Source organism: Lathyrus oleraceus, chromosome 7 (genome assembly GCF_024323335.1).
Source record: "Lathyrus oleraceus cultivar Zhongwan6 chromosome 7, CAAS_Psat_ZW6_1.0, whole genome shotgun sequence".
Classification (NCBI taxonomy): domain Eukaryota; kingdom Viridiplantae; phylum Streptophyta; class Magnoliopsida; order Fabales; family Fabaceae; genus Lathyrus; species Lathyrus oleraceus.
Window position 1 is genome coordinate 41,667,786 of NC_066585.1, and position 9,126 is coordinate 41,676,911.

General features: G+C 40.7%; 1 non-coding gene across 1 annotated transcript; it reads right to left on the reverse strand.

The window, feature by feature from the left end:
* Positions 1 to 276: 276 nt before the first annotated feature.
* Positions 277 to 383, reverse strand: LOC127109978 (small nucleolar RNA R71). Its single transcript, XR_007797218.1, has one exon. It is a non-coding gene; the product is annotated as a small nucleolar RNA R71 (small nucleolar RNA).
* Positions 384 to 9,126: the final 8,743 nt, after the last annotated feature.

Here is a 9,126-nt window from a genome sequence, read left to right on the forward strand (position 1 = left end):
CTTAAACCATCCCTGTTGCAACTAGTGCAACAGAGACAATTTGCGGGTCTCGCTACCGAGAACCCTAACCAACATTTAAAAATATTTCTTCAATTAGCAGATACTTTTAAAACTAATGGAGCTTCTCCTGAGGCAATACGTTTAAGATTATTTCCTTTTTCCCTCAGAGATAAAGCTCTATCATGGTTAGATTCCCTTCCACCCAATTCCATTACGACTTGGGATAACCTTAGAAGAGTTTTCCTTGCTAGATATTTTCCCCCGAGTAAGACCGTCGTTCTTCGAAACCATATAACTAGATTTACCCAAAACCATGGAGAATCGCTGTTCGAAGCTTGGGAGAGATATAAAGAGTTGTTACGAGCATGCCCACATCATGGCTTAGAAAATTGGTTAATCATTCAAACCTTCTATAATGGACTTCATTATAACACAAAGATGACCATCGACGCTGCCGCAGGAGGTGCTCTGATGAACAAACCTTACCCTGAAGCTAGTGCCCTCATCGAAGATATGGCTCAAAACCACCAATCATGGGGAGTCAAACGAGCGACAGTTGAGAAGAAGGAAGCCCAAGGAGGAGTGCATGAACTAAGCTCTATAGACATGATGCAAGCTAAAATGGACGCATTAACCCTCAAAGTCGAGCATATGTACACGAACCTGAATATTGTAGCCGCAGTTTCGTCAGATTATGAGATATATGGAACCCAAGGACACCAATCCGCAGAATGCAGTCTATTGAACGAAACCCACTCTGAGCAAGTGAACTACACCCAAGGGAACCCATACTCGAATACATATAACCCTGGATGGAGGAATCACCCTAACTTATCCTATAAAAACAATAACCCTATTCAAAATAATGCACCTCCGAGACCTAGTTATCAAGCCCCTAGATCAAATCAACCTATGCAACCTGTACCACCAAAGCCGAGCCTTGAGAAAATTATGGAAAATTTTATCACCGCTCAAACCCAACAAAATAAGGAGTTCATGAACCAAAACATTCATGTTAACGAATTGATTACTCAGTTAGGAACCAAGGTTGACCAAATAGTTACTCATACCAATATGCTTGAAACACAGATCTCTCAGGTAGCTTTAAACCAAGCCCCTCAGACTACACCTGGAGGACAATTCCCTGGACAACCTCAACAAAATCCGAGAGGACAAGCCAACGCCATTACCCTACAAAGTGGGAACGCTTATGATGAGCCACCAAACCCTAGATTGAGTGAACCCGAAACTTCTAAGGAATGTACCAAACCCCCGGACGAAGTAAAGGAACCAGAGGAATCTGAAAACCAGGAAGGTCGAGATAAAGGAGAAGAACCTAAAGATAAAATTTACGTACCGCCCCCGCCATATAAACCACCTATACCATATCCCCAAAGACTCAAACAAACCCAGATTAATAAACAGTATCAAAAATTTATTAAAGTTATAGAAAAACTTCATGTAGAAATCCCTTTCACAGAAGTCATCACCCAAATACCTTCTTATGCAAAGTTTCTGAAAGACATCCTTACCAACAAACGTAGACTTGACGATCCGAAGCCTTTGGAATGTAATGCTATTTCCGAGGACAAATTAGCAAAGAAAGATAAAGATCCTGGAAATTTCTCCATTCCTTGTCTTTTGGGTAATTATGTCATCGAAAAAGCTTTTCTAGACTTAGGAGCTAGTGTGAGCTTAATGCCTCTAGCAGTTTGTGAGAGATTAAATTTAGGAGAATTACAACCCACTAAGATGTCACTTCAGTTAGCCGATAGATCTGTCAAATATCCGATAGGCATTTTAGAAGATGTTCCTGTTAGGATAGGTCAGCTGTTTATCCCTACTGATTTTGTCGTCATGGACATCAAAGAGGACAATGATATACCAATTCTTCTAGGTATACCATTCTTATCGACTGCAGGAGCCATAATAGATGTCAAGAAAGGAAAGTTGACATTTGAGGTAGGCGACGAGAAAATAGAATTTATACTTTCGAAATTTCTTATGGCACCTGTGATGGGAGACTCGTGTTATGCCTTAGATATCATTGATGAATGTGTTAGAGAATTAGAACAAAAAGAAATTATTAAGTTACCATCGACCCCCATAAAGGAAGATGATGACTTTAAAGAACCTTACATCGATGATAACCTTTACGAATGTTTATCCCTTACCCCAGATCCTATACCATGCCCTAAGAAACCAACCTTAGAACTTAAGGAACTGCCTAAGAACCTGAGATATGAGTTCCTCGATGAAAATATGAATCGTCCAGTTATAGTTAGTGTTGTAACACCCCGATAAAGTATGATAATTATTTAAATTAAGTTAATAGTATATTTATTAATTTAATTAAATAATTGGATTATTATTGGAATATTATTTGGAATTATTATTATTGGAATAATAAGTTGGAATATATATATAGAGTTCCATTTGGTAAAAAGGGGTTTTCACGTGAAAACCAGAGAAGCGACAGAAAGTGAGAAAAGGACAAGGAGGAAGAACAAGAGAACGAGGGTTGAAGAAGGGAAAAGCTTGAAGCTAAAGGATTTGCCGGATTAACTCAGGTAAGGGGGGTTTATCGTCGTTTAATGGGTATTATGGGTTAACATGTGATGGGTAGTAATAAGCCATTGATTGACTCTAATTAGGTTTTGAGAAATGCCTTGAATTGTGATGAATGAATTACGTTAAAAACCGTGAATGAATCTATATTTGGATGAGTTGTGATTTTCTGGACGTGTAGCCGTTTACGGAATCGAAATCGGAGGTCCGGAAGTCCTCCGACGGCGAAAAATGCGGGTAATTCTGCATTCTGTTCATGTTAGCGTAGGAACAGCTTTCTGTCTTGCGTTAACCGGTTAACCCAGGGTGTTAACCGGTTAACACTGTTATGATAATTAAAAGAATTAATTTCTGTTCTGCGTTAACCGGTTAACCCAGGGTGTTAACCGGTTAACACTGTTAAAATGTGCCAGGAAGCGTGTTCTGTTTTGCGTTAACCGGTTAACCCAGGGCGTTAACCGGTTAACACTGTTGGAAAAGTGGAAATTTGATATTTAAATATTGTGGACATATTTGATGATTGGCCTATATTGGTGTATGATATAGTAGGGATCATTTCCCGTTGTTTTGAGCAGTATAGGTATTAGTAGATTGTGCTAATACTGTGATTTATTATTTGGCATGACATGATATGCCTCTGTGATAAATATGCTGATGATGTATGATGGTATGCATAATGCTGTGAATATATCTATTATGTATGCAATTGTGGATGGACTGTTTATGGCTTAGAGTGTGAGCATATGTCCATTGTGGATTGTTGTTGATGGTTGCATGCTAGGTGATTTAGCGTGCATAGTATGGCCTCTATGGTGGTAGCTAATTCCCATGGTGAGGAATTAGTGAGTGAGTTATCGTGGATTGTTGTTGATGTTTGCATGCTAGGTGATTTAGCGTGCATAGCATAGCCCTTGGGGTGGTAGCTAATTCCCATGGTGAGGAATTAGTGAGTGAGTCACTAGGTCTCAAATGAGTGGGACTAGTGAGCTTGGTAGCCGTATCTGGATTTGATCGGTGAGGTTGAACTATGTGTTCACGAATAGTCGGTACCGCATGCATGGAGTCTCATTGCATAATGTATGTATGGCGTATAATATGAATGGATGTATTCCAATATTATACGTGTGGTTTGTGTTTGTGTTAAGTTTGAGTATGAGTTGATGTTGCCGTTGCTGAATGTGTGATACGATTAGGGTGATGAATGTGTTAATTTACTTCGCATTTCATGATATTTTATAATGCTTATTATATCGATTGAGGAACTCACCCTTACAACTATGTTTCAGGTAACGAGCAGTGATTGAGTAGAAGCTAGTGCTTGGAGTCTAGTGTAGTTCCTTAGTGGGTCATGCTCTGGTAGATGTAACATCGGGACGGAATGTTTTACTTTGTTTTCATTTTGGTTGTTGAACAACTTTACATGTAATGTGTTACATGGTTTGCATGATTGATTAGATCTCTATCCGCTGCGAATTATGCAATGTTTTATTTTGATTAATAAATGAGCATGACAAGTTATTATGGTGAATGGTGTGAAGTGTCAAGTGTGACACCCTTAAATTGCATATCTACTCTGATTTATATTTTGTTGAATTAATTAATTATTGGGGCATTTTAGAAGGGTGTTACATTAGTGGTATCAGAGCATAGTCGGTCGAGTCGAGTCGTAATTATTCTGTTTCCCTGTATGGGATAGGTGTTGTGTAACCCTATCAATACTTATTGTTTTAGCTTGTTGGGTTCTCAGAATAGAGATGGCTGGAAGAGGTAGAGACGATGCTGCGATTGCTGAGGCTCTGGGTATGCTAGCTGGAGTACTTGGAGGAAATCCGAATGTTGTGGGATTGGGAGCTGCTCGTCAACTGAGTGAGTTCCAGAAGAACAATCCTCCAAAGTTCAAGGGAGCATACGATCCAGATGGTGCTCAGAAGTGGTTGAAGGAGATCGAGAGGATCTTCTGAGTGACTGAGTGTGCCGATAACCAGAAGGTCAGGTTCGGTACGCATATGCTGTTTGAGGAAGCAGATGATTGGTGGGTTACTGCCCGCACTGAGTTGGAAGCTGCTGGGAATGCTGAGATCACTTGGGCGGTGTTCAGAGAGAGATTCCTGAGGAAGTACTTTCCAGAGGATGTCAGAGGAAAGAAAGAGATAGAGTTCTTAGAATTGAAGCAGGGCAACCGGTCTGTTACTGAGTATGCTGCTAAGTTCACAGAGCTGTCGAAGTATTACACTCCCTATGATGAGGCTACTGGGGAATTTTCAAAATGTGTGAAGTTTGAGAACGGGTTACGTCCCGAGATCAAGCAGGCTATTGGGTATCAGCGGATTAGAGTGTTTTCTGACTTGGTTGACTGCTGCAGGATTTTTGAACAGGATACCAAGGCCAGAGCGGAGAGCTATCAGCAGAGGGTTGATAGAAAGGGCAAGAATCAGAATGATCGTGGGAAGCCGTATGCCGCTGGCAAAGGTTTCTAGAGACAGAGTGGAATGAGGAGACCTAGTGGGGGAGACTCCAGTGCCCCTGCTAAGTGTTACAAATGTGGTCAGGCTGGACATCGTATCCATGAGTGTACCAGTACTGAGAAGAAGTGTTTCAAGTGTGGCAAAGGTGGTCACTTGGCTGCAGAGTGCCGGTTGAAGACTATGACTTGTTTCAACTGTGGAGAGGTGGGTCATATTAGCCCACAGTGTCCTAAGCCGAAGAAAGAGAACCAGTCGGGAGACAAGGTCTTTGCTTTATCGGGTTCTGAGACTTCTGCAGATGATCGTTTGATCCGAGGTACGTGTTATATTAATGGCTTTCCTCTTGTAGCTATTATTGACACAGGTGCGACTCATTCCTTTATATCTTTGGATTGTGCTGAGAAACTTAAATTAGAGATATCTGGGATGCATGGGAGTATGGTGATTGATACTCCTGCGAAGGGTTCAGTGACTACTACTTCAGTTTGTTTAAATTGCCCTTTGAGTATTTTTGGTAAAGACTTTGGGATGGACCTCGTGTGTCTTCCACTAGTGCAGATTGATGTTATCCCGGGTATGAACTGGTTGGTGTTTAACCGAGTTTATATCAACTGTTTTGATAAGACTGTGATCTTTCCTGAGATTGAGGAAGGAAAGAGTTTGTTTCTATCAGCAAGGCAGGTGAATGAGGCAGTAGCAGATGGGGCAGAGTTGTTTATGCTGTTAGCGACTTTGGAGGCTAAAGATAAACTGGTGATTTGCGATCTAGCCGTGGTGTGTGATTTTCCTGATGTGTTTCCTGAAGAAGTGAATGAATTACCGCCAGAGCGTGAAGTTGAGTTCTCGATTGATTTAGTACCTGGTACTAGGCCGATATCGATGGCTCCGTACCGTATGTCTGCTGTTGAGTTAACTGAATTGAAGAGTCAGCTGGAAGACCTGTTGGATAAGAAATTTATTCGTCCGAGTGTGTCACCGTGGGGCGCACCAGTGTTATTGGTTAAGAAGAAAGAAGGTACTATGAGGTTGTGTGTGGACTACAAGCAACTGAATAAAGTGACGATCAAGAATCGGTATCCTTTGCCGAGGATTGATGATTTGATGGATCAGTTAGTTGGTGCGAGTGTGTTCAGCAAAATAGATTTGAGATCGGGATATCATCAGATACGTGTGAAAACTGAGGATATTCAGAAGACTGCTTTCAGAACAAGGTATGGACATTATGAGTATTCTGTAATGCCTTTTGGTGTGACTAATGCGCCTGGGGTATTTATGGAATATATGAATAGGATCTTCCATCCGTACCTAGACAAGTTTGTTGTGGTATTTATTGACGATATTTTGGTGTATTCGAAATCTGAAGAAGAGCATGTTGAACATTTGAGAGTGGTTTTAGAAGTTCTACGAGAAAAGAAGTTATTTGCTAAACTGTCTAAGTGTGAATTTTGGTTAGAAGAGGTTAGTTTTCTTGGTCATGTGATTTCAAGAGGTGGTATTGCTGTTGATCCTTCTAAGATAGAAGCGGTATCTAAGTGGGAAGCTCCGAAGTCAGTTTCTGAGATAAGGAGTTTTCTTGGACTTGCAGGCTATTATAGGAAATTCATTGAGGGATTTTCTAAGTTGGCGTTACCGTTGACGATGTTGACTAGAAAGGGGCAAGCGTTTGTTTGGGACTCAAAATGTGAAGAAGGTTTCCAAGAGTTAAAGAGAAGGTTAACTACTGCTCATATTCTGATATTACCAAGTCCATCGGAACCATTTGAGGTTTACTGTGATGCTTCATTGTTGGGTTTGGGTGGTGTTTTGATGCAGAATAAGCAGGTTGTAGCTTATGCTTCGAGACAACTCAAGGTTCATGAGAGGAACTATCCGACGCACGATTTAGAGTTGGCAGCTGTGGTATTTGTTCTGAAGTTATGGAGGCATTACTTGTACGGGTCAAGATTTGAGGTTTTCAGTGACCATAAAAGTTTAAAGTATTTGTTTGATCAGAAAGAACTGAATATGAGACAGAGGAGATGGTTAGAGTTTCTGAAGGATTATGACTTTGGTTTGAATTACCATCCGGGTAAAGCAAACGTAGTGGCTGATGCATTGAGTCGGAAATCATTGCATATGTCTATGTTAATGGTTAAGGAATTGGATTTAATTGTGCAGTTTAGAGACTTGATTTTGGTGTGTGAGAGTACTCACAATAGTGTTAAATTGGGAATGTTGAAGTTAACGAGTGGTATTCTGGATGAGATTAGAGAGGGTCAGAAATCCGATGTGCTTTTGGTTGATAAGTTGACTCTAGTGAATCAAGGTCAAGGTGGTGAATTCAGAGTTGATGAGAATGGTGTTTTGAAATTTGGTAATCGGGTGTGTATTCCGGATGTTACCGAACTTAAGAAGAGTATTCTTGAGGAAGGACATCGTAGTGGCCTGAGTATTCATCCTGGGGCTACGAAGATGTATCATGATTTGAAAAGGTTATTTTGGTGGCCGGGAATGAAAAGAGAAATTGCGAGTTTTGTTTATTCTTGTTTGACTTGTCAGAAGTCAAAGATTGAGCATTAGAAGTCGTCTGGGCTAATGCAACCGTTGGCTATTCCAGAGTGGAAGTGGGATAGTATCAGTATGGATTTTGTTTCTGGTTTACCGAGGACAATTAAGAATTTTGAAGCTATTTGGGTGATTGTTGACAGATTGACAAAATCGGCTCATTTCATTCCGATCAGAATGGATTATCCGTTAGTGAGATTAGCTGAGTTGTATATTGAGAAAATTGTAAGTTTGCATGGTATTCCGTCGGGTATTGTTTCGGACAGAGATCCTAGATTTACATCGAAGTTCTGGGAAGGTTTGCAGAGGGCTTTGGGAACTAAGCTGAGATTGAGTTCTGCATATCATCCGCAGACTGATGGTCAGACTGAGAGGACGATTCAGTCACTGGAGGATCTTTTGAGGGCTTGTGTTTTGGAAAAGGGAGGTGCTTGGGATTGTTATTTACCTTTGATTGAGTTTACCTACAACAATAGTTTTCATTCGAGCATTGGTATGGCACCGTTTGAAGCTTTGTATGGTAGGAGATGTCGGACACCTTTATGTTGGTATGAGTCCGGTGAGAGTGTTGTGGTTGGACCGGAGATTGTTCAACAAACTACGGAAAAGATTAAGATGATTTGGGAGAAGATGAGGATTGCTCAGAGTCGTCAGAAGAGTTATCACGACAAGAGGAGGGAGTCACTTGAGTTTCAAGAGGGAGATCATGTGTTTCTTCGTGTTACTCCGATAACTGGGGTTGGTCGAGCCTTGAAGTCGAAGAGTTTGACACCTCGATTTATTGGTCCTTATCAGATTTTAGAGAGGATAGGGGAGGTAGCCTATCGTATCGCTTTACCGCCGTCCCTTGCGAATTTGCATGAGGTTTTTCATGTGCCTCAGTTGAGGAGGTACATTCCTGATCCGTCGCATGTGGTCCAAGTAGATGATGTACAGGTGAGAGATTACCTGACTGTTGAAACATCACCTATGAGGATCGAGGATCGAGAGTTGAAGCAGTTGCGGGGTAAAGAGATTGCTTTGGTAAAGGTAGCTTGGGGAGGACCAGCAGGTGGCAATGTGACTTGGGAACTTGAGAGTCAGATGAAGGAGTCTTATCCAGAGTTATTCGCTTGAGGTATGTTTTCGAGGACGAAAACTCTTTTAGTGGGGCAAAGTTGTAACACCCCGATAAAGTATGATAATTATTTAAATTAAGTTAATAGTATATTTATTAATTTAATTAAATAATTGGATTATTATTGGAATATTATTTGGAATTATTATTATTGGAATAATAAGTTGGAATATATATATAGAGTTCCATTTGGTAAAAAAGGGTTTTTCACGTGAAAACCAGAGAAGCGACAGAAAGTGAGAAAAGGGCAAGGAGGAAGAACAAGAGAACGAGGGTTGAAGAAGGGAAAAGCTTGAAGCTAAAGGATTTGCCGGATTAACTCAGGTAAGGGGGGTTTATCGTCGTTTAATGGGTATTATGGGTTAACATGTGATGGGTAGTAATAAGCCATTGATTGACTCTAATTAGGTTTTGAGAAATGCCTTGAATTGT